Here is a 26,233-nt window from a genome sequence, read left to right on the forward strand (position 1 = left end):
TATTTGTTAACCTCTCATACTAAAAAAAGCACTAACTGCCAGCCTTCAAACAATAAAAACCCTAACTATGAAAAGGCATAGAAACATAGAAATGACGGCAGAAGAAGACCAAACGGCCCATTCAGTCTGCCCAGCAAGTTTCACACTTTTTTTTTTCTCATACTTATGTTACTCTTGGCTCTTAGTAACCTTTTGGTTCTATTTCCCTTCCACCCCCACCATTAATGTAGAGAGCAGTGTTGGAGCTGCATCTAAGTGAAATATCAAGCTTGATTAGTTAGGGATAGTAACTGCTGCAATAAGCAAGCTACACCCATGCTTTTTTGTTTACCCAGACTATGTAATTCAGTCCATGTTGGTTGTTGTCTGTATATAGATCCACTTTTCTTCATTCCCCCTGCCATTGAAGCAGAGAACTATGCTGGATATGCATTGAAAGTGAAGTATCAGTCTTTCTCACCTGCCGTTGAAGCAGAGAGCTATGCTGGATATGCGTGAAGTATCAGACTTCACGCATATCCAGGCAATACAGCAAATATTACACCAGGGCCTAAACCACCAGTACACCTCCTATCAGGAAAACAGAACAGGCCAGGCTGCTATAGATCCCCACACAGAAAGCACACGGCAGCAGAATATCTAACCTGAGTCAAGCATGCAGAACACAGACAGACCCTCGCTAAATACAGAGCATAAAGTATAAGCAGAAATGAACCGGAAACCTCAACAAGCCAGACTGCAGAAAAATTAGAAATGCCATTCCTCACATCCATAAAGTCAAGGAATAGAAAACATCAATCATAATAGTAAAAACATACTAATAAAAAGAACATTTCAAAACGGTGGATAAATACAATAATAGCCAATAAGTAAAAAAACAAACAAACCATAAAATAAAATCATTTCCCCAAACATCAATAATATGTCAAAATAGCAGACATTAAATAACACCCAATAATTAAAACTAATAAGAATTAAAAAAAAATCCCCCCTTTCCATACCTGGGAACTTTTGATTTCCAATCACCCTGAGATTTCCATGGATTAGTGTGGGAAGGGCAGGGTGGGTGAAGTTTCTCCTCTTATATACACACACACACACACACACACACACACACACATGCTGTCACATGCTCTTTCTCACACCTGCACAGAAATGCACTCACACATACTGTTTCTCACACACAGAGATGCTCATACATGCACACACATGTTCTCACATATGGCATGCTCTTTCTCACACACACGCACGCGCTCTCACATTCTCACACACAGATAACTCTCTCATACAGACATGCACATGCTGTCTCACAAACACACACATCCTCTACCTCACTCACATGTGCTCTCGCTCCCTCTTATTTATTTTTTCCCTGCCAGCACGTGCTGACTTCTTTTTACTTCAGCCGCTGGCTGGGCTAACTCTTTTTTGGCCGCTGGTGAAAGGGCTACACGAGCGGTGTGTGGGAGCATCTCCTCCTTTTTTTGGGCTGCTGGTGGGGGGTGGGAACCCCACTGACAGTGACATGTAACTAAATAATGTATCTGGCAGCAAGGTGAGGCAACCGCTGGGCATTTTGGGGGGGGTGCATAAGAACATAAGAAAATGCCATACTGGGTCAGACCAAGGGTCCATCAAGCCCAGCATCCTGTTTCCAACAGAGGCCAAACCAGACCACAAGAACCTGGCAAGTACCCAAAAACTAAGTCTATTCCATGTAACCATTGCTAATGGCAGTGGCTATTCTCTAAGTGAACTTAATAGCAGGTAATGGACTTCTCCTCCAAGAACTTATCCAATCCTCTTTTAAACACGGCTATACTAACTGCACTAACCACATCCTCTGGCAACAAATTCCAGAGCTTTATTGTGCGTTGAGTAAAAAAGAACTTTCTCCGATTAGTTTTAAATGTGCCACATGCTAACTTCATGGAGTGCCCCCTAGTCCTTCTATTATCTGAAAGAGTAAATAACCGATTCACATCTACCCGTTCTAGACCTCTCATGATTTTAAATACCTCTATCATATCCCCCCTCAGCCGTCTCTTCTCCAAGCTGAACAGCCCTAACCTCTTTAGTCTTTCCTCATAGGGGAGCTGTTCCATTCCCCTTATCATTTTGGTAGCCCTTCTCTGTACCTTCTCCATCGCAATTATATCTTTTTTGAGACACCTTTTTTGGGACACTTTTTTGCTGCCTCACCCTGCCTCATTATAGAACCACCCTTGCATCCAATCCAAAATCAGAGATACAGTCACTGTTGGTAAGCACCAAGATCCAGTATCGCCTCTTCCCGTGTGGGTTCTGTTACCAATTGACAGAACAGTTCTCCTTGCAGAGGATCCAGTATCTCCCTGCTTCTGGAAGCCGTTGCAGCCGAGATGTCCCAGTCCTGTGAATCTCCTCCATTAAATCTCGAGCCATCTCTTCAGTCTGTGTGTTACACCAGTAGAACAGCTTCTTTCCTTGCCTTGCAAGCCCAGCAGTGCTGCTTTAATATTGGTTTTTATATATAATGGCCTGCCCCTTCCCTTCCTCCCTGAATAGATTGGAGCCCGGTATAACTGTATGCCAGGCTTGGTTCTCGGTGTATCATGTCTCCATTACTATGAGTTCCAAAGGTGCTCAGAAAATCTTTGGCTCGCCCTGTTCTAAAAAAGCTTTCTCTGGATGCTGCTGTGCCAGCAGATCACTGCCCTGTTTCCAACTTACTGTCCTTGGTTAAGCTCTGGAGAAATGCGTGCTAAGCCAGTTAACGGATTTCTTAGATGATGATGATGTGTTAGATCCATATCGATGCAGTTTTCACAAAGGTCACAGCACAAACTTTGCTAGTTTCTTTAATTGACTCTCACTGTGCATGAGATTGATTCTGGCAGAACAGTTCTGGAGGTTTCCTCTGCATGTGACACAGTCCATCGTTCAATCTTTCTTAGTTGACTGCGTGCTGTGCGGATTAGGAAAATTGTGCCGCACTGGTTCCAGTTTTTCGTAGAGCAGCAATAATTTCAAGTTTGCCTAAGAGAGAACAGATCTAGCTGGAAAACCAGTACAGTGGGCATTCGACAGGATCTACCTTCTCCTCCTCTGTATTCAGTTTGCATCTTTAACCCATGGGTGCTTTGCTAACAACCATGGGCATTAAATAAAATGGAGAATGTCATAATTCTTCTGTATCACTCTGTGGTGAGACCACAGCTTGAGTACTATATTCTTTTCTGGTTGCCACATCTCAAAAAAGATATTGATGCACTGGAGAAGGTACAGAGAAGGGCGACCAAAATGATAAAGGGGATGGAACAGCTCCCCTATGAGGAAAGACTGAAGAGATTAAGAACATAAGAAAATGCCATACTGGGTCAGACCAAGGGTCCATCAAGCCCTGCATCCTATTTCCAACAGTGGCCAATCCAGGCCATAAGAACCTGGCAAGTGCCCAAAAACTAAGTCTATTCCATGTAACCATTCCCTTTCTAATAATTCCCAACATTCTGTTTGCTTTTTTGACTGCCGCAGCACACTGAGCCGACGATTTCAATGTGGTATCCACTATGACACCTAGATCTCTTTCTTGGGTTGTAGCACCTAATATGGAACCCAACATTGTGTAACTATAGCAAGGGTTATTTTTCCCTATATGCATCACCTTGCACTTGTCCACATTAACTTTCATCTGCCATTTTGATGCCCAATTTTCCAGCCTCACAAGGTCTTCCTGCAATTTATCACAATCTGCTTGTGATTTAACTACTCTGAACAATTTTGTATCATCTGCAAATTTGATTACCTCACTTGTCGTATTTCTTTACAGATCATTTATAAATATATTGAAAAGTAATGGTCCCAATAGAGATCCCTGAGGCACTCCACTGCCCACTCCCTTCCACTGAGAAAATTGACCATTTAATCCTACTCTCTGTTTCCTGTCTTTTAGCCAGTTTGCAATCCACGAAAGGACATCTCCACCTATCCCATGACTTTTTAGTTTTCGTAGAAGCCTCTCATGGGGGACTTTGTCAAATGCCTTCTGAAAATCCAAGTATACAACATCTACTGGTTCACCTTTATCCACATGTTTATTAACCCCTTCAAAAAAGTGAAGCAGATTTGTGAGACAAGACTTGCCTTGGGTAAAGCCATGCTGACTTTGTTCCATTAAACCATGTCTTTCTATATGTTATGTGATTTTGATGTTTAGAACACTTTCCACTATTTTTCCTGGCACTGAAGTCAGGCTAACCGGTCTGTAGTTTCCCGTATCGCCCCTGGAGCCCTTTTTAAATATTGGGGTTACATTAGCTATCCTCCAGTCTTCAGGTACAACGGATGATTTTAATGATAGGTTACAAATTTTTACTAATAGGTCTGAAATTTCATTTTTTAGTTCCTTCAGAACTCTGGGGTGAATACCATCCGGTCCAGGTGATTTACTACTCTTCAGTTTGTCAATCAGGCCTACCACATCTTCTAGGTTCACCGTGATTTGGTTCAGTCCATCTGAATGTCAGCAGCGACTCCATGACACAGCCCTCTGAAGTTAATAAAGGCCTGCCCCTTTGACCACCGTTTAGAGCGACCTGTAAAGAAACAGTGGGGATCACTTGGGCTGAGATTGAGGAGGAACAAGATGAGAGCAAACCGGAATTTGTTTTTACATGGACAAGATCATTCTCAGTGAGTGACACTTTATTTTCTCTTGTATGTTTTTTCTAGAGGTTGTTGTAGATGCTTTTGTGATCTACTAGAAATAGGAACAGTGAATTAAATTGCTTAGTTTTCTTCTGAAATGAGTAGCTTAAAGTCTGTTGAAACCTTAAAGATGACTGAGGACTTCAGTGCCTCCTTTATACCTGTTGTCTTAGGGAAGGGAAGGTATAATTCTTACATGGTATTGGATCTAATGCAACTTTGCACAAATTATTAGCCTTCCCCATTTATATGGCCATGCTCGGTACCCCGATACTGCTGGGCATCCAGCCTGCGAGGGCTATTAGTAGTTGCCAAACCCTCCAACTTACACAGATTCCTTTGTCAGTTTTTTGAATTGAGAAGGTCTAGCGGTTCAGTAGGAGAATTGTATTTTTTGTCTAATTTAGTGCCTCATGGCCTGGACTGTACTAGTTGCTCGGACATGGTTGAAGCAGTTGCCATCTGTTACTATGAGGAGAGTGTTTTGATCTGCGTGTAGACTGGATGTTTCAGACTATCTTTCTGCTCCCGAGGCCGCTGATGCATTCGACCTGTCTGCCTCAGGCGCTCTGTTCTCAGAAGCTGTAATAGCTGGGCTGAGTGATCACGTCCTGGTGGATCTCTCAGCCACTTTCCCTCTGCAGTCTAATTTTACCTCCCTCCCAAGCAATCTTGGTAAATCCTCCAGATGAAATAGTTTGACTCCCAGGGAGCATAGACTCTGGTAACATCTCACTTTTTCAAGACCCTCTCTCTCCTTAACCTTACTTTAATTACCTCGAGTTCCTTGCTATACAGCAAAGGAGTTACCAGGGAGGTTTCCTCTGTATTAACTTTCTGCGGCTCCAGGATGTGGGGGGTGGGGATATGTAGGGTTTGGTTGGCAGTGTTGAGGCTCTTGTCCGCTATTGCGTTGTGTTACTGTATATTTTATTCTTTTTGTCTGTTAACATATAATAGACATTTACACAAAAAAGGAGTTACAAAAATTAAAAAAAAAAATTCAATGGTAAAAACTAAATGCATAATTAAAAAAACAAACAAAAAACCCCCCAACAAAATTCTTAGGGATCTTGCACTTTGATTTAGTTTTTGCCATTGGATTTTTCTTTTCGTTTTGTTTGGTACTTGGTCTCTCCTTTTTTTTTGCATATAAGAGTTAAGCACCTTAAAAGAAGGCCTGTGTCAGGCTGGGAGTGAAGGCTGCTTTAGAGCTTTTATGCAGCTCTTATCTTCATTCCTGCAAGGAGAAGCTATTTCTCCTAGATTGTTAGGCCTGAGGCCATAGTCCAGTCTTTTGTAGATCAGATCAGTCCGAGTGGGCTGCCTCCTTCCCTCACCTTAGGTGCGTTTCCGATTCTGACTACAGAACTGACAAATCAGAAGTCTATGTAAACTCTTACACAAACAGGAACACTTTCATTTGGCTTTGCCTGTGCCTTCTCCATAGGGTTGGACCAACCACAGAGAGCATTTGTTTCTGGGCCCCCTGGAGGGTGAATTTGCAAATACCGAACAGGGTGGATTGATCAGTTTTCAGGACTCTTACGGTCCTAGCGGAGAATGACATTGCAGCTCCCTTGAGTAGAAGCTGACTGGAGATAGGGGTCCGTGTTGTGCAGCACATTTCAGGCTTTGCGTGTTTCGAGCAAACATGTTAACTGGGCAAGAGTGGACCGAGGCAGGTTGTCCGCAGGACTTTGGTTTCTGACGACGTAGGTGGCTAGAAGAGAGAAATAAGCTGAGCCCTGTGGTCCTCGATAGTCAGCCCAGGCCTTGGGGCACCCCGAAGCAATCCGGTTTTCAGGATCTGCACCAGGAACCTGCAGGCGGTGCGTATTCATGCCGGAGACCCTGAAAACCTGGCTGGCTAGGCGAGCCCCAGTCAGAAACACTCTCAGCAATCCTGACTTGAAAAGGTCTGAACAACTTTCCCTCCTATTCCAAAAGCAGGGAACCTTCATTTTGTGGGGGGGGGGGGGGGGTTTTGTGTTTATTTCTCCTGGGAATTGATAACAAACAGAAACAGGACTCCTTTCTTGCTGTTGCTGATAAATTCCTGGGGAAAGTAAAGCCGTATTCAGAGAGTGCAGTCTTTTGGGGCAGAGTCCTTGCTTTCGGTTTCTGACTTCAAACGCTGCCGATGCATCCAGTAGGTCAGTCCTGACTACCACCGATTGGAAAAGTGTTGCCTTTCCAGGCTGTGCCTGAAAGCTGGAGCCTGAAGGAAGCTGATTTGGCAGGTTAGAAATAAGGCGGGTTTCTTAATGGCGGTCAAACTGCTGCGTGCGTTAGTGCTTCAGGAAAGCCTCCTTCAAGGAGAGAGGAGTTACTGAATCTCGCTCGTAGGATCCAAAGAGGGCAAGACTGGACTGTGTCTTAAGTTCTTTTGCAGTTTGAATTGGTTGGCAGTCTGTGTTTTTATAGAGCTAAAGAATCCAACTGAAATTAGACAGACAAGGCTGCTGAGCCCGGAGCATTAGATTCAGCCAGAAAGCAGATGTTGATGTTGGCATGCATGCCTTCTCCTGTTTTCTTGTTTTTCTTTGTATTGCGCAAGTGACGGTGTTGCTTGACATTTTGAGAAAAAATAAAGTAGTTGGACACCGCACAATCTGCAAACAGACTTCTAAAATGTGACAAAAGGGAGCTTCTAGCTTAGTTCTGGGTCACTCCTGCTGTTGATGGGAAAAGGTAGCACATAGAAAAAGGCTTGGACCTTGAAGACACAGCGTAAGGCTTACTTATCTATTCCTGTTGCATTACTGTAGGCTCCCAGTTGACTTCTGTCTTCGGATTCCTTAGTTTGTATCCCAGGCTTTCTTGAATTCTGCTGTTGTCTCGGTACATCCACCGTCCCCGATGTTCGTTCATTCTCCTGGTGCCGTGCCATCTCATGACCACTCGTCGTAGAGCTTCTGCTTCGCTTCTTGAGCATTATTTATACAAGATCCAATCAAGACAGGAGAAGAATTTGGTTCTGTATTGCAGCCAACAACCAAGCAGAGTCCCAATTCACTTCACGACACAGGCCCATTGTTTGCCTCGCGCTCCCAACTTCCAACTGTGAAAATCCCAAACGCTTGGATGCGCAGAGCAAAATGTTTGCCAGTGTCCTTTCACACGACTCTTTTAAACTTTTACTACCCGCCTTATCACTAAAGAACGGTGCAGAAAGTGAGGTATAAGCAGATGATCCCAAATATAAACCTACCAGTAATATTCCATTAACAATTGCCACCCCTTCCATTAGGAAAACATTCATTCATTGCAACCAAATAAAAATCCACACACACACACACACATAGAGAGAGAGAGAGAGAGATTATACAGGGTGGCCCTGGTACTGGAGGCGGGCTGCTTTTCCAGGGGCCATGTTGGCGCAGTGTGCGTGCCCCATGCTCCCAGTCTGTTGTGAGCCGCTCCTTCACACAGGCTCTCTGCCTTTAGTGCAGGGCGGTTTGCTTCAGCACACAAAACCATGAAGGGATTGGGGGAGGGGCTAAGAATCTGTCACAGCCCAAACACACCAGAAAACTGAGGAGGACGCGATGGCCCCGTGCTCCTCCCCACAAGAACTACGATGCGGACTCCACACCCCACATCTTCTGCTCCTTTACCCAGCACCAATCTCCCTCCAGCCCTCACCTCTTGTACTCTCTCTTCTCCTGAATTTCCCCTCCTCAAGTCCAGCCCTTGCCCTTTCCCTGTGAGCCTCCATATTATTCTCTCCATTCTCCCTTCACCACCACCAAGGCTGAACCACAGAACTCACCCTTATCTGAAGCTTCTTGTAGCCTGAATACAATCTTCCCCACCCTTGGATAGGCCTCAATGCCATTGATCCCTGCAGGTCAGCGCTGTCCCTGGCCTGACTGACCATGTGGCACTGGGGGACGGAGGAAAGGCAGCAGTTGTCGGGTCATGTGCCCAGCATTCCAAGGCTTAAGCTTACCGCCACAAGGAGGAGAGATCAGGCTAACTAGCAAGCCACACTATAGCGGAAAATGGACCTCATGTGTTCGTTCTTCATCAACTAAAGCAGAAATATCATATAAGAAGCTGCCATACTGGGTCAGACCAAGGGTCCATCAAGCCCAGCATCCTGTGGCCAATCCAGGCCATAAGAACCTGGCAAGTACCCAAAAACTAAGTCCATTCCATGTTACCATTGCTAATGGCAGTGGCTATTCTCTAAGTCAACTTAATTAAAGCAGGTAATGGACTTCGCCTCCAAGAACTTATCCAATCCTTTTTTAAACCCAGCTACACTAACTGCACTAACCACATCCTCTGGCAACAAATTCCAGAGTTTAATTGTGCGTTGTGAAAGAATTTTCTCTGATTAGTCTTAAATGTGCTACTTGCTAACTTCATGGAGTGCCCCCTAGTCTTTCTATTATCCGAAAGAGTAAATAACCGATTCACATCTACCCGTTCTAGACCTCTCATGATTTTAAACCCCTATATCATATCCCCCCTCAGCCGTCTCTTCTCCAAGCTGAAAAGTCCTAACCTCTTTAGTCTTTCCTCATAGGGGAGCTGTTCCATTCCCCTTATCATTTTGGTCGCCCTTCTCTGTACCTTCTCCATCGCAGTTATATCTTTTTTGAGATGCGGCGACCAGAATTGCACACAGGAAGAGAATTCCGCCTGTACATCAGAGGCAGCCAGGTTTGAAGGCCTTTGCTAGATCCTACCAAAATGGCAAATGTATAAATTTATAACAGTGGTTTAGCAGTGTCCTGATTGCATGCATGGTTGTGCCTTCAACAGTCAAGCAAGGTGGCATGTGGGCTCCAGCTGTAGGATGATCTTTGCCTTGTTTACGGATGCCGTTTGTGGCTGTGACATTGGAATTGACATCACATATTCGACTGATGGTAAACTCTTCACTTTAAAGGGACTACAGGCAACAATAAAGCTCCAGGAAGTAATCTTTCATGAATGTCTGAGTTGTTTCCTCAATGTCAAAACTGTGTTTGACAGGCGGAGTATAAAAGATCATTTCTTCTCAGATTGCGACAACTTTGGTTTTGCATTCAGCATGAGGAAGGCAGAAGTTCTGCAGTCGGAAACCCTTGCGTGGAGCCTGCGGTCATGGTGAATGACCACAGCTTTAAGGCTGTGGACAAGTTCAGCTATCTCGGCTGTCCACATTAATGATGAAATCAAAGCAAGAATTACCATGGTGGCAGACGTATCTGTCCGCAAACGAAACAAAGTTTACCAAGCTGTTTTCTAACCCTGCTCTAAACATGTGAAACTTAGTCGGTGTAGACACCCTGCTATCAAGCCAAACCACTTTCACATGGGTTGTCTTACATTGATGCTAGAATCACAATCAAGATGGGTAGGCCATGTCAGCAGAAGGTTGAGTGAGTGATTACCAAAGCAAATCTTGTTAGCTGAACTAAAGGAGGGAAAGTGTAGGATTCCAGGACTGCTCCTCGCCTCTGAAACCCTCCAGCATTGACCCAGAGACCTCCCCTCAGTGAGCAGAAGAGAAGGGTCTAAGCATCGCAGAAGCGCGAGCAGCAGAAACTCCGTAACTCCATTATATCTCCAAGTGCACATCGGTCTGAATAAGCACTTGCATACTCAGGTCAGTCGTCCTCATATTTTATTTTAAAAAAGTTTAACCCCCCTTGATCTCCAATTTTCTCTGAATAACAGTGTTAACATACATAAATATTAAAATGACATACAGCATTTTGATATAATGACAATCGGGGCTTAATTTATAGACAGTCAGGAAGTAGAACTGTGGAGGGGTGAAATGGGCAGGGCCGGGGCCATGCATGCATATCAGAATCAAAGCCATGTAGGAGCCATAAGGGATCCATGCACCTGCTGGGTCTGTTCTGTTTCCTCGGGGGAGCCACAACTAATATACACTGCCGGCTCTGCTCCGCTTTCTCCGATCCCAGACAAAAGGTGGCAGAACGTCATTCTCAATTGTTCTGCCATGGACACAAAAAGGAACTGAATTAGCATAATTCATCAAGGCCAGGGTTGAAGCCTTAACAATTAGCGTCACTGCTCACAGGTTTCAGACTTGTGCTAATTCACCTCTTTTTGGGGGTCTGTTCTTTGCTCTGCTTCAGTATCAGCCCTTCCCCTTGCGTTCCCTGCAATGCAGGAGGAGAGGAGGGGCTGGATTAGGGAGCAGGGTGGCCGCTCTCGTCTCTGTGTGATTCAGGCTCAGGCCCTCTTCTTCTCTTTCATGCAGGCTTCCTGGAGGGCAAGGGCTGGAGCAGAACGCCAGCCCTTAAGCCTGAAAAGAAGTGACAGAACTGCGTTCCACCCTGTTCCCCCAAATTAAGTCCGGATGAGAAAACTAAAACAGACATTGAATCAGAATCTGTCCCGCAGGTCTTGGTGCAGTGCCAAGCCTGAAGTCCCAAAGAAAAAGGGACTAGCTCTCCAAACTCTCGAGTAACTTCTTAAAGCGTGACTAGTCAGTTTCTGACTTTACAGGTTGAGGGAGCTCATTCCAGAAGGTTGGCCCGACAACCTGATACATCCAGTCCCATGAATATTTTAAGTGAAACTGTTTGTGTCCGGGTACTGTACTGTAAGAGGGTGGCTCTGGGGAGAACAGAACACTATCTCTGCAGCTCTGTAAAACATTGCGGTGGTAGCCCATCAATTGATTTGAAAACCTAAGTAAGAATTTTGAATTTAGTTCACCAAAAACCAGGGAGCTAATGTAAGTCTGTCAGTTCAGGGATAACACGAGCGTGCGACGAGCTCTGTATGATGCTTTCGGAAGGGCTACATAGAGTTGCAATAGTCTAAGGAATTAAGAATGAACGCTTGGGTAACGATTCGGAAATCGGCATTGCTTAAGAACGTAAAAGACGAAGTTTAGAAAAACGCGCCTTTACATCTGATTACATTTGAGGATGAAAGGAGAGAGAAGAATCCAATTTGAATGCCCAAATAAGTGACACAGCCATTGCTCAGGAATATTGCCTATCTCCTTAAAAGACAGCACAGCAATCTGCGTTCCACAAAGGTTAAGCACTAAGCTATTTTCCTTGAGTCAAGCTTATATCTTAGGAGGAGAGCATGCTAGTTTGTCAACCATAGCCTCAACAGCTGGAGAGATGGGAACTAGAAACTGGATATCATCCATGTGTAATTTGGATGTAAAGCCACTTGTGACGACTGTGAACTCGGTGGAAGCATGTAGATATTAAATAATATTTGCGAGAGTGCTGACCTTGAGGAAGCCCTGCTCCACGATGGAAAAGATGATGTTGAACAGGAATCGCCATTAACAACCTGATAAGAACACTCTTTGAGAATTGAACAACCCATGAAATGCCAGAAGAATTCCAGCCTTGCAATCGAATCAAATGATCATGTACTCAAGACTGTCAAACGCAGCAGTCAAGTCTTCCCCCACCAGAGCTAATTGCTGACCCACAGGGCTCCTCCGGAGCCTGGAGCTGGCACTGCCCCTCTGTCAGACCCGGACTCGGGAGGAGCACCGTCTGCTGAACGAGACTGGACCGGAAGGGCCAATCCCACTGCTGCAGGCCGTAGCCCTCCTGAGAAGGTGCCGCTGTTGTGCTCGGGTCCCTTCTCAGCAACAAAATATAAGCGGATAAACAAACAAGAAACCCCATGCAGAAAATATACAAAAAGATTACAACAAACAAAAGCAGGAAAACAAAAATGTGGTCACATGCTCCTTTGGATTTTCAGCTTGGAATCTTCTCCAGCACGGGCCACCAAGCCATGCGCCTTTATTCACTGCCCCCTGTATAACCCAACCGTGCCAGCACCAGGGAGGATCACAGAGCCATGCGCCTTTATTCACTGCCCCCTGTATAACCCAACCGTGCCAGCACCAGGGAGGGTCACAGAGCCATGCGCCTTTATTCACTGCCCCCTGTATAACCCAACTGTGCCAGCCCCAGGGAGGGTCACAGAGCCATGCGCCTTTATTCACTGCCCCCTGTATAACCCAACCATGCCAGCACCAGGGAGGGTCACAGTGCCAGGCGCCTTTATTCACTGCCCCCCGTATAACCCAACCATGCCAGTACCAGGGAGAGTCTGGCCTCCTTTTCTTTTTTGCCTCCTCTTCCTCTCGCGTTGCGGACCAGACCCTGCTCCTCTTTCTTCCTCTGTTCACGCCCAGCAGTGGCCTCCTATTCTTTTTTGCTTCCTCTTCCTCTGGCGGTGCGGAACAGACTCTGCTCCTCTTCCTTCCGCTGCTCACGCCCAGCACTGGCCTCCTATTCTTTTTTGCCTCCTCTTCCTCTGGCGGTGCGGGCCAGACTCAGCTCCTCTTCCTTCCGCTGCTCACGCCCAGCACTGGCCTCCTATTCTTTTTTGCTTCCTCTTCCTCTGGCGGTGCGGGCCAGACTCAGCTCCTCATCCTTCTGCTCACGCCCAGCACTGGCCTCCTTTTCTTTTTTGCCTCCTCTTCCTCTGGCGGTGCGGGCCAGACTCTGCTCCTCCTTTTCTTTTTGCTTCCTCTTCCTCTGGTGGTGAGGGCCAGACTCTGCTCCTCTCTCTTCCGGGTGGGCCTCTTTTCTGCTGCTTGGCTCCGTGACTCACTCTTCCAGGGCCTGCCTCTGCAGCAGCACTCAGAGTTTTTGGAAGTTGGCTCTCACACTTGGCAGTTCCTTTCCAATGCCAGCGTCTCCAGGCCACATCATTCCTGGGAACTCTGGGCCTCCATGCAGCACCGGCATTTTGGGATTTTTCAATGCACTTTCTTTTTTTCCACTGAACTATATTTGTTGTTTATGGCCCTGGCACTTTGTTTTTAAATTCTTGGTGCATCTTTTTGCTCTCTCTAAAAATGTATTTCCATTGTTTTTGAACACTCTGTTTTCTGGATTCTGACCAAGAAGCAAGCCAGCAGCTTCGAGAAGTGCTCCCACAAGATGACCCTCGTGCATCGTCACAAAGATTGCTATAGATGTTTGGCCGACGGCCCCAACATCTCCGTGTGTGGCTTCTGTGCCGAGATATGGTCGTGAGCTCAAAGGAGAGGTTTCTCCTCTTCCTGGCTGATGCGCACATATGTCAGCGTTTACGCCTTCCTAAAGCAGTCCTTGCTCCAGGCCCAGCCTGCTCCGCCACGTTTGAGTGGGGCGTGGAGGCTCCAGCCATCTTTTGCGGCCATGCGCTGGCCTTTCAGACAGTTCCAGTGTTAGTGTGCCAGGCATGCTGATGGTTCTTCGATGCCCCTGGATGGCCATGCGCTGGCCTTTCAGACAGTTCCAGTGTTAGTGTGCCAGGCATGCTGATGGTTCTTCGATGCCCCTGGATGGCCATGCGCTGGCCTTTCAGACAGTTCCAGTGTTAGTGTGCCAGGCATGCTGATGGTTCTTCGATGCCCCTGGATGGCCATGCGCTGGCCTTTCAGACAGTTCCAGTGTTAGTGTGCCAGGCATGCTGATGGTTCTTCGATGCCCCTGGATGGCCATGCGCTGGCCTTTCAGACAGTTCCAGTGTTAGTGTGCCAGGCATGCTGATGGTTCTTCGATGCCCCTGGATGGCCATGCGCTGGCCTTTCAGACAGTTCCAGTGTTAGTGTGCCAGGCATGCTGATGGTTCTTCGATGCCCCTGGATGGCCATGCGCTGGCCTTTCAGACAGTTCCAGTGTTAGTGTGCCAGGCATGCTGATGGTTCTTCGATGCCCCTGGATGGCCATGCGCTGGCCTTTCAGACAGTTCCAGTGTTAGTGTGCCAGGCATGCTGATGGTTCTTCGATGCCCCTGGATGGCCATGCGCTGGCCTTTCAGACAGTTCCAGTGTTAGTGTGCCAGGCATGCTGATGGTTCTTCGATGCCCCTGGATGGCCATGCGCTGGCCTTTCAGACAGTTCCAGTGTTAGTGTGCCAGGCATGCTGATGGTTCTTCGATGCCCCTGGATGGCCATGCGCTGGCCTTTCAGACAGTTCCAGTGTTAGTGTGCCAGGCATGCTGATGGTTCTTCGATGCCCCTGGATGGCCATGCGCTGGCCTTTCAGACAGTTCCAGTGTTAGTGTGCCAGGCATGCTGATGGTTCTTCGATGCCCCTGGATGGCCATGCGCTGGCCTTTCAGACAGTTCCAGTGTTAGTGTGCCAGGCATGCTGATGGTTCTTCGATGCCCCTGGATGGCAGTGAGAGTGTTGGGTGCCGGCTGTGCTAATGTTGACTCTGCTTAGACCTTCCTCGGCTCTCATTTTTGATCAGCATTTGATTTTGAAGCCTCAGTTAACTGCTGCTCTTTCGTCTGGCGTCGACAAGTTGAGAACGATTAGAAAGCTGAAATATGTGTTGCCTGAAGGGGACCTCTGATCTGTGGTCCAAGCCTGGGGACTATTGCAATTCTTTCTATATTGGGCTTCCTAAATATTTTGTAAGAGCATCACCAGTCCTGAAAAATGTAGCGCTCGATGAGAACATATCACGCTGACTGCTTATAGAGGAATGTGCCAAATTTACAGAGCTCCATCCTTCCTGTCTGCATTGGTAGTTTGTGTGCCAGTTCGTTGTTTACCGTCAGCAAATAATCATTTGTTAAGTCTGCCTTGCTTTAAGGATGATCACTTGCAGGTTACTAGGAAGAGGGCGTGCTGGCTTATTGGGCTAATTTTATGGAACGTCTTGCCTAATGAGTTATGATTTATTGGTGATTGCAAGTCATTCTGCAAACAGGTAAATGCTTGTTTCTTTCAATGGATGCTGCCTGAGCACGGTGTAAGTGTGCTTCTCCTTGGGCATTTTATTCTCTATGCTTGCGCTTCTGCGTAGTGTGCGGTGAGCAGATTATAAATGACCGTACACTCCCCTGGTCAGCCCATCAGAGAAACTGATCAGCTTCGACTGCCAAGGGTTACCTCCGCTCTTGTACGCCATTGGAGTCCAGAATCTGCACCCTCCTCTGTTTCAGCAGCCGTTCTCTTAATTTGCTCACCAGAGCTGATGAAAGCATCTGGCCAGTTACCAGTGGGCAGCAGCTTGCTGAAAGCGTGGGGAAGGAACTGGGTGTCTAATTCTGCACGTTCTGAATCCACTGAGCTGCTGTGATTAGAAAGCCACAATTACAAGTCAGCAAGTTCCTTTTTTGTAATAAGCAGCTTCCCTGGTCTACCAGAATGCAAAGCCTATGAATGCATGCGGCTTAAACACCGAGACATTGAATAGGATGTTGGATAAGGACCATAAGGCCCGAGATCCCAGGATGTCTACCAGAATACAAAGCCTATGAATGCATGCGGCTTAAACACCGAGACATTGAATAGGACGTTGGATAAGGACCATAAGGCCCGAGATTCCAGGACGTCTACCAGAATGCAAAGCCTATGAATGCATGCGGCTTAAACACCGACACATTGAATAGGACGTTGGATAAGGACCATAAGGCCCGAGATCCCAGGATGTCTACCAGAATACAAAGCCTATGAATGCATGCGGCTTAAACACCGAGACATTGAATAGGACGTTGGATAAGGACCATAAGGCTCGAGATTCCAGGACGTCTACCAGAATGCAAAGCCTATGAATGCATGCGGCTTAAACACCGAAACATTGAATAGGACGTTGGATAAGGACCATAAGGCCCGAGATCCCAGGACGTCTACCAGAATGCAAAGCCTATGAATGCATGCGGCTTAAACACCGACACATTGAATAGGACGTTGGATAAGGCCCGAGATCCCAGCTCTGCATTGCACCCACTTCTTCCCAATTAAGGATCCTTTGGCCCTTATTATTAGTTTCTTCCCGCTTTGTCCTTCACTACCCTTTCTGGGAAGAAACATTTTCTGATGGAACCTCATCCCGTGGCCTCTTGTTCTAGAGTATTCTTTCCTCTGAAAAGACCAGGCGGCAAAGAGATTAGAAGACATGGAAAACACAATTAATTTTGGCCCCGATGTAGGGAGGTGCGCTGAGCTGTGCACATTTTTGTGAGGAAAGTTGTATTTCCGATATAGCAAGGAGTTTTCTGTACAAAAAAGCTTAGCGCTTATCCCATGTTAATGAGGGCATGAGCTATTGCTCCCCAGTGCAGACGCGCGCGTTGGCTCGACTCCTGTTTCTCTGATGCTGGAAATGTAACTCCTGGTCGGAGGTGGAGTAAAGCTTCAGGGTGTCTTCTGTAGTCAGTGCGACTGAATCTGCAATTTGTTCTGCTTTAGGTGCACAAAACAGGATGAGTTTTGTGCACACAACTTGTTGCACAGGGGACAGGATTTGTGTGCACAGATAATGTTTCTGCAGATGCACCCACTCGAGTGTGCTCAGCATAGTTTGGTGCACACAACTTGTTGCACAGAGGACAGGATTTATGTGCACAGATGATGTTTCTGCAGATGCACCACTTGTGTGTGCTCAGCATAGTTTGGTGCACACAACTTGTTGCACAGGGGACAGGATTTGTGTGCACAGATAATGTTTCTGCAGATGCACCCACTCGAGTGTGCTCAGCATAGTTTGGTGCACACAACTTGTTGCACAGAGGACAGGATTTATGTGCACAGATGATGTTTCTGCAGATGCACCACTTGTGTGTGCTCAGCATAGTTTGGTGCACACAACTTGTTGCACAGAGGACAGGATTTATGTGCACAGATGATGTTTCTGCAGATGCACCACTTGTGTGTGCTCAGCATAGTTTGGTGCACACAACTTATTGCACAGAGGACAGGATTTATGTGCACAGATGATGTTTCTGCAGATGCACCACTTGTGTGTGCTCAGCATAGTTTGGTGCACACAACTTGTTGCACAGAGGACAGGATTTGTGTGCACAGATAATGTTTCTGCAGATGCACCAATCGTGTGTGCTCAGCATAGTTTGGTGCATATATTTTCAGGTTAGTTTGTATTTTTTAATTCCTGATGCACTGGGATACCATTTGCTTACTGCACTGGGATCTAAATTTTTTTTTTTTTTAAGCGCATAAGAAAAATAAAATCGATGCAGAATCTCCATGCATGTTTTTACTTGCATCGTATTGCATCAGGCCCTAAATTAGAATTGGGGGCAAGTAAACTTAAGTTCATGTGGATAGAGGTCAGGGATAAAGGATGCAAGGTATGCAGTGAGCCAAGAAGGAAAGCACCAAACTGAAGTGCAGATCTTCCGATGCACGGAGAGAGATCCTTAAAGTAAGGTGGCTTTGCTCCAGACTCAGACTGGCTTGTCAGAACATGCAAGGTGATGTAGAAGCACAACTGGCTTTGGTACATGTTTTATGGGCTACAGAAAAAGAAAAGAAATGAGAGCCAAAGCCCTGTTTCCCTTTTCTTGTCCGTTTATGAAGTTTGGTGTGAGAGCAGCGCAGTGAGCCGGGGGGACAGGCCAGAGCCGCTCCTCTCCCCCTCTCCCCCTCTCCTGCACACTTTCTCCGAGGGGATAGGTACAGAGGATCGCGGTGGGGATTGGCAGACACGATGGCCATAATGGTCTTGTTCTGCCCTCGCGTTTCTCTGCTGATGATTGCAGGGGCTGGGCTGGAGGGAAGGGAATGGAAGGGGGGATGGGGGGATAGTGATGGTGAACTTGCTGGCACTCCCACGAGTAATGAATTACACTCATGCACAGCAGCTAAAATGAAGGTCTGTAAAACTGAGCCACCAAAGCAGTTTGTTTTGTTCAACATTTTAAAAAATGATCATTTAACAAAGGATTTTATATGGGTTTCGTTGCCAAATTGGAATCTAAAATTACCTCAAGGTTTTGCATCGACAGAACTGAAATCTCAAAACTTCCACTTTAAAACACGTTGGGACATCAAGTACCAATCTGCTCAATTAGTACAGTCTCCTTCTTCAACACATTCAAGGTGAGGCAATTATGGTTAAGCCGAGCTTTATTGGAGCAAAATAAATATTAAGCAGATTGGGAGTTGCAGCCTAGGGAAAAAGAATTGTAAGTGATCGGTGAGAAATTTCTATTGTAGCCCCAAGCCAGCAAGCAATTTCCACCCAGGTGATCTGTAGCCATTAAACAAGATCGCAGATCCTCCTGTAGATAAGCTCTGCCAGCGCATGCGATCGGACAAATGTAACTTAAACCACTGAAGCACAGGACTGGAAATGCCATGATTGAGAATATTGAATGCTGCAGCCGTATCCAACATGAGCTAACATAACACATCCCACTGTCAGACCTCTGGATTGAGAATATTGAATGCTGCAGCCGTATCCAACATGAGCTAACATAACACATCCCACTGTCAGACCTCTGGATTGAGAATATTGAATGCTGCAGCTGTATCCAACATGAGCTAACATAACACATCCCACTGTCAGACCTCTGGATTGAACAATTTTCTGAATCCAAATTGAAACCGATCCCAAACTTCATTTTGTATCAAAAAATCATTCAGTTGCTTCACAGAAATGCTCTCTAAGAGGTGCATATTCAAATCCATTTGGATGGATAAAGTAATGGTTACCCAGCTGTATCCAGCTAAATTCCCCAGCCAGATAAGATGGGGGTGGAAGGTGTCCTGGGAAGGAGCAGAGTTAGCCGCTTGCTCTGCTCCGGCGGTAGGGCTGGCCTAAAGCTAGCCGGGTATATACCCCCTACTTCTGCTAATATTGATAATTCTTTCTGGACTTGCTTACTTGATAGAGCTTGGTTTATCCATCATCAAATTGCTTGATTACTGGAATAATTCCACTGTTAATGCTGACCAGATTGCTTCAGTAAAACCTGTCTGCTTTGGAAAACGAGTTGTCCATTTACCCCAGAACCTTTTCAAATGAAGTCAGAAAGGAAGAGGAGGAAAACCCCACTTCCAGTTATCTCATTTTGCCACACTCTCCGAGGCATGACTGTTTCAGCCAAGAGAAATGTTTGTGCCTCTAAAATACTCTCAAACACTCGTTATCATGCAATCAGGGAACAAACCTGGTGTAAGATACTCAGAGCTGTTTCTAGTGCCCATGTTTCTACCAAACATAAGACATTGAGCTTGTATTCTAAGAAAATATCCAGGATAAAAAGGGATTTTTTACACTGATCTTGTGTTTAAGTACCCCAAAGTAATATTTTCAGAGGAGTTGTCAGCACAATTGTCTCTTGTAGGCCAAAATGGAAGCAGCTGTACAGTAGTACGACATGAGCAAGAACCTTACAGGGGCGAGGAGAAACAGGCTTAAATGGGGCAGAGCATCCATAACCTAGGAACTGAAAAGTATTCATGATTTAAATCAAGCAAGTCCGACACAAGCCTGACAACTAGAGGCTTACTCATTTAGCGTCCATATTTATTCTACAGATCCAAGGAATACTTGCAGATTATAATCCAGACTTAAAATACAGCTAAATAACAACAACATGCGATCTACCTGAAAGGGGCTGGGCAAGGCATGCTGGAAGCTGGATCCAGGTCCTGGCTGAGGACAGGACGCATATAATGGCTGGGACTGGATACGGGCTGCCGACTGGGAAATGGAAAAGGGGCTGGACAGGGCAGCGCAAGACAGAACAAGGATATGACTGGCCAGGCAACAATAAATCGGAAAACCCACCAGGGCACAAAGCTGGCCAGGTGAACCTAACAGACCCGGAGGCTGCAAGGGAAGCCACGAGGCAAGACAAGGTGGTCAGGACAGGCAGCCCAGGTGACTCGACGAAGAGGCACTGAGGCTTCAGGAGGAACGCTGAGGACTCCTGGTGGTGGGAAGACTGTGCAGCACGGAGAGACTGTGACATGGCTCCTCTCTACTCTGAATGCTTCTAGAAACAAAGGCGCCTTAACTTTTTTGCAGAATTTTAAATAATCCTCAGCAGGTATTGAAAAGGCTTTAGATTCTGTAGCCTGAAGATGAAAATCATTAATAGATGGAACACGACACAGTATTTGAGATGAGGAACAAAGGGAGTATGTTGGCACATACCAACTGATTTTATCTGCCAGACAAGGAGAACCAGCATTAGAACTGAATCTGTGTAACTCCTTCATGTACGGCTGCAAACTCACTCCCCCATCCGCACGGCTGCATTGTACACTAATTGCAACCCGCATTGCAAACCGATGTACATAGAAATACAATGATCTAAGTCTAAACTCGTCAACAGGTAAAATATTTTAAGTGGCTTCTGAGAAGCCATCTGTGCCAGCTTTTGAATTTGAGATATTAACAAGAGCTTTGAATCTATTATTACCCCCCAGGTTACAGATCTCATCTTTCATTTCTAAAATGAGATTTACAACATTGACAGCTGGAAAAGTATCCGGAGGAACATCTTTTTCCCCATCCTCAAACTTGTTGTCTTGCCACAGTTAAGGAACAAGCCATTGCTTCCCATCTACCCTTGGATAGTTTTAAAATCCTGCACAAATGCCTCATTGGGGGCCTAGGAATAAAAGCGTGTAACTCATCGGAGTACGATTTATAAGTTAAAGCCAGTGAGACCGCAGGGGGACTCTCTCTCTGTGTCTGTGCACCCATTGATATATCTATAGATATAGGTATGTAAGTGCGGCAGATGATGCTGATCCTTGAGGATCACCAATGTCATTCGGATGCCAATCTGAGCAGTGAGCACCTTGGCAAACCTCTACTGTATTCTTCCTTCTAAAACTGAGCCAAACCAGTGCAGTACTCCTCCACCAGTCCCAACATCCCTTAATCTGGCAATCCATTTCTTATGACATACCAGGCTGCCCCAGTATTTCTAATGTCTTATGTTCTGGAATACAGTGAGCCTCTTCTAAAAGAGAGAACGATGTCTTAATACAAGAGTTTTATAAAAACCATGCAGTTCTTTTATCGAGTATTTTTGTTTTCTTCCATGAAATAGTCTAATTGGGTCAGTACCCATTGTCCCAGAGCTTTACTTAACAAATTAGATATAGGGTGATAAGTTAGATAAAAGTGCAGAAGACCTTTTGGATTGGTCTGTCGCGTGCTTTGAAGAAGCTGATACCAGACTGTGAATCCATGAAACATTACCTATTTGTATCAAGTATTTATTATTAATAAGCCAGAAGGGTCACGGGTCCACACTACAGGTGGCTGTTTTAATCGGTGAGGTGACATCATCCAACCCTCTAACAGTTATCAACTCAGATCAATCCCATTCGATGCTAAAATCAGTGCTTACATTAGGTGAATTCATAGATAATTGGTGTTGTAAGTTACGACCTTTTCCATAAAAGAATTTAGCTAATTCAATACTCCTAGGCCTACCAATGTCACCAGTCTTAGGCTGCTCCAAAGTAATTCTGAAGCTTTATGTACAGAGGGCTTTTCTCAAGGCTTTCCTAGTCCTAGATCACGCTGCCAGCACCGGTTCAGAACGAGTCCTCTCTGAAGCTTTATTTACAGAGGGCTTTTCTCAAGGCTTTCCTAGTCCTAGATCACGCTGCCAGCACCGGTTCAGAACGAGCCCTCTCTGAAGCTTTATTTACAGAGGGCTTTTCTCAAGGCTTTCCTAGTCCTAGATCACGCTGCCAGCGCCGGTTCAGAACGAGTCCTCTCTGAAGCTTTATTTACAGAGGGCTTTTCTCAAGGCTTTCCTAGTCCTAGATCACGCTGCCAGCACCGGTTCAGAACGAGCCCTCTCTGAAGCTTTATTTAGAGGGCTTTTCTCAAGGCTTTCCTAGTCCTAGCTCATGCTGTCAGCACCGGTTCAGAACGAGCCCTCTCTGAAGCTTTATGTACAGAGGTCTTTTCTCAAGGCTTTCCTAGTCCTAGATCACGCTGCCAGCGCCGGTTCAGAACGAGCCCTCTCTGAAGCTTTATTTACAGAGGTCTTTTCTCAAGGCTTTCCTAGTCCTAGCTCATGCTGTCAGCACCGGTTCAGAACGAGCCCTCTCTGAAGCTTTATGTACAGAGGTCTTTTCTCAAGGCTTTCCTAGTCCTAGATCACGCTGCCAGCACCGGTTCAGAACGAGCCCTCTCTGAAGCTTTATGTACAGAGGTCTTTTCTCAAGGCTTTCCTAGTCCTAGATCACGCTGCCAGCACCGGTTCAGAACGAGCCCTCTCTGAAGCTTTATGTACAGAGGTCTTTTCTCAAGGCTTTCCTAGTCCTAGATCACGCTGCCAGCGCCGGTTCAGAACGAGCCCTCTCTGAAGCTTTATTTACAGAGATCTTTTCTCAAGGCTTTCCTAGTCCTAGATCATGCTGCCAGCACCGGTTCAGAACGAGCCCTCTCTGAAGCTTATTTAGAGGTCTTTTCTCAAGGCTTTCCTAGTCCTAGATCACGCTGCCAGCACCGGTTCAGAACGAGCCCTCTCTGAAGCTTTATGTACAGAGGTCTTTTCTCAAGGCTTTCCTAGTCCTAGATCATGCTGTCAGCACCGGTTCAGAACGAGCCGTCTCTGAAGCTTTATTTACAGAGATCTTTTCTCAAGGCTTTCCTAGTCCTAGATCACGCTGCCAGCACCGGTTCAGAACGAGCCCTCTCTGAAGCTTTATTTACAGAGATCTTTTCTCAAGGCTTTCCTAGTCCTAGATCATGCTGTCAGCACCGGTTCAGAACGAGCCCTCTCTGAAGCTTTATTTACAGAGGTCTTTTCTCAAGGCTTTCCTAGTCCTAGCTCATGCTGCCAGCGCCGGTTCAGAACGAGCCCTCTCTGAAGCTTTATTTAGAGGTCTTTTCTCAAGGCTTTCCTAGTCCTAGCTCATGCTGCCAGCACCAGTTCAGAACGAGCCCTCTCTGAAGCTTTATGTACAGAGGTCTTTTCTCAAGGCTTTCCTAGTCCTAGATCACGCTGCCAGCACCGGTTCAGAACGAGCCCTCTCTGAAGCTTTATTTACAGAGGGCTTTTCTCAAGGCTTTCCTAGTCCTAGCTCATGCTGCCAGCGCCGGTTCAGAACGAGCCCTCTCTGAAGCTTTATGTACAGAGGTCTTTTCTCAAGGCTTTCCTAGTCCTAGATCACGCTGCCAGCGCCGGTTCAGAACAGCCCTCTCTGAAGCTTTATTTACAGAGGGCTCTTCTCAAGGCTTTCCTAGTCCTAGATCACGCTGCCAGCACCAGTTCAGAACGAGCCGTCTCTGAAGCTTTATTTACAGAGATCTTTTCTCAAGGCTTTCCTAGTCCTAGATCATGCTGCCAGCACCGGTTCAGAACGAGCCCTCTCTGAAGCTTTATTTAGAGGTCTTTTCTCAAGGCTTTCCTAGTCCTAGATCACGCTGCCAGCACCGGTTCAGAACGAGCCCTCTCTGAAGCTTTATGTACAGAGGTCTTTTCTCAAGGCTTTCCTAGTCCTAGATCATGCTGCCAGCACCGGTTCAGAACGAGCCCTCTCTGAAGCTTTATTTACAGAGGGCTTTTCTCAAGGCTTTCCTAGTCCTAGCTCATGCTGCCAGCGCCGGTTCAGAACGAGCCCTCTCTGAAGCTTTATGTACAGAGGTCTTTTCTCAAGGCTTTCCTAGTCCTAGATCACGCTGCCAGCGCCGGTTCAGAACGAGCCCTCTCTGAAGCTTTATGTACAGAGGGCTTTTCTCAAGGCTTTCCTAGTCCTAGATCACGCTGCCAGCGCCGGTTCAGAACGAGCCCTCTCTGAAGCTTTATGTACAGAGGTCTTTTCTCAAGGCTTTCCTAGTCCTAGATCATGCTGCCAGCACCGGTTCAGAACGAGCCCTCTCTGAAGCTTTATTTACAGAGGGCTTTTCTCAAGGCTTTCCTAGTCCTAGCTCATGCTGCCAGCGCCGGTTCAGAACGAGCCCTCTCTGAAGCTTTATGTACAGAGGTCTTTTCTCAAGGCTTTCCTAGTCCTAGATCATGCTGCCAGCACCGGTTCAGAACGAGCCCTCTCTGAAGCTTTATTTACAGAGGGCTCTTCTCAAGGCTTTCCTAGTCCTAGATCATGCTGCCAGCGCCGGTTCAGAACGAGCCCTCTCTGAAGCTTTATTTACAGAGGTCTTTTCTCAAGGCTTTCCTAGTCCTAGATCACGCTGCCAGCACCGGTTCAGAACGAGCCCTCTCTGAAGCTTTATTTACAGAGGGCTCTTCTCAAGGCTTTCCTAGATCACGCTGCCAGCGCCGGTTCAGAACGAGCCCTCTCTGAAGCTTTATTTACAGAGGTCTTTTCTCAAGGCTTTCCTAGTCCTAGATCACGCTGCCATCGCCGGTTCAGAACGAGCCCTCTCTGAAGCTTTATGTACAGAGGGCTTTTCTCAAGGCTTTCCTAGTCCTAGATCACGCTGCCAGCGCCGGTTCAGAACGAGCCCTCTCTGAAGCTTTATTTACAGAGGTCTTTTCTCAAGGCTTTCCTAGTCCTAGATCACGCTGCCAGCACCGGTTCAGAACGAGCCCTCTCTGAAGCTTTATTTACAGAGGGCTTTTCTCAAGGCTTTCCTAGTCCTAGCTCATGCTGCCAGCGCCGGTTCAGAACGAGCCCTCTCTGAAGCTTTATGTACAGAGGTCTTTTCTCAAGGCTTTCCTAGTCCTAGATCATGCTGCCAGCACCGGTTCAGAACGAGCCCTCTCTGAAGCTTTATTTACAGAGGGCTCTTCTCAAGGCTTTCCTAGTCCTAGATCATGCTGCCAGCGCCGGTTCAGAACGAGCCCTCTCTGAAGCTTTATTTACAGAGGTCTTTTCTCAAGGCTTTCCTAGTCCTAGATCACGCTGCCAGCACCGGTTCAGAACGAGCCCTCTCTGAAGCTTTATTTACAGAGGGCTCTTCTCAAGGCTTTCCTAGTCCTAGATCACGCTGCCAGCGCCGGTTCAGAACGAGCCCTCTCTGAAGCTTTATTTACAGAGGTCTTTTCTCAAGGCTTTCCTAGTCCTAGATCACGCTGCCAGCGCCGGTTCAGAACGAGCCCTCTCTGAAGCTTTATGTACAGAGGGCTTTTCTCAAGGCTTTCCTAGTCCTAGATCACGCTGCCAGCGCCGGTTCAGAACGAGCCCTCTCTGAAGCTTTATTTACAGAGGGCTCTTCTCAAGGCTTTCCTAGTCCTAGCTCATGCTGTCAGCACCGGTTCAGAACGAGCCCTCTCTGAAGCTTTATGTACAGAGGTCTTTTCTCAAGGCTTTCCTAGTCCTAGCTCATGCTGTCAGCACCGGTTCAGAACGAGCCCTCTCTGAAGCTTTATGTACAGAGGTCTTTTCTCAAGGCTTTCCTAGTCCTAGATCACGCTGCCAGCACCGGTTCAGAACGAGCCCTCTCTGAAGCTTTATGTACAGAGGTCTTTTCTCAAGGCTTTCCTAGTCCTAGATCACGCTGCCAGCACCGGTTCAGAACGAGCCCTCTCTGAAGCTTTATGTACAGAGGTCTTTTCTCAAGGCTTTCCTAGTCCTAGATCATGCTGCCAGCACCGGTTCAGAACGAGCCCTCTCTGAAGCTTTATTTAGAGGTCTTTTCTCAAGGCTTTCCTAGTCCTAGATCATGCTGCCAGCACCGGTTCAGAACGAGCCCTCTCTGAAGCTTTATGTACAGAGGTCTTTTCTCAAGGCTTTCCTAGTCCTAGATCATGCTGTCAGCACCGGTTCAGAACGAGCCGTCTCTGAAGCTTTATTTACAGAGGGCTTTTCTCAAGGCTTTCCTAGTCCTAGATCATGCTGTCAGCACCGGTTCAGAACGAGCCCTCTCTGAAGCTTTATTTACAGAGGT

The 26,233-nt window shown here is 46.5% G+C and overlaps 1 protein-coding gene across 5 annotated transcripts in view; it reads left to right on the forward strand.

Annotated features, from left to right (window-relative positions):
- The window catches only part of TMEM63B (transmembrane protein 63B), a 298,942-nt gene that overhangs the window by 27,941 nt on the left and 244,768 nt on the right, over positions 1 to 26,233 (forward strand). Inside the window, exon 1 of one of the 5 annotated variants that reach the window (XM_029592871.1) lies at positions 4,435 to 4,674. The exons of the other annotated variants lie outside the window; for them this stretch is intronic. The gene's annotated coding sequence lies outside the window, so the exon portion shown is untranslated. Of the gene's footprint in view, positions 1 to 4,434; positions 4,675 to 26,233 lie in introns of those variants that run through there. 5 annotated transcript variants of the gene reach the window in all.

Source organism: Rhinatrema bivittatum, chromosome 3 (genome assembly GCF_901001135.1).
Source record: "Rhinatrema bivittatum chromosome 3, aRhiBiv1.1, whole genome shotgun sequence".
NCBI lineage: Eukaryota > Metazoa > Chordata > Amphibia > Gymnophiona > Rhinatrematidae > Rhinatrema > Rhinatrema bivittatum.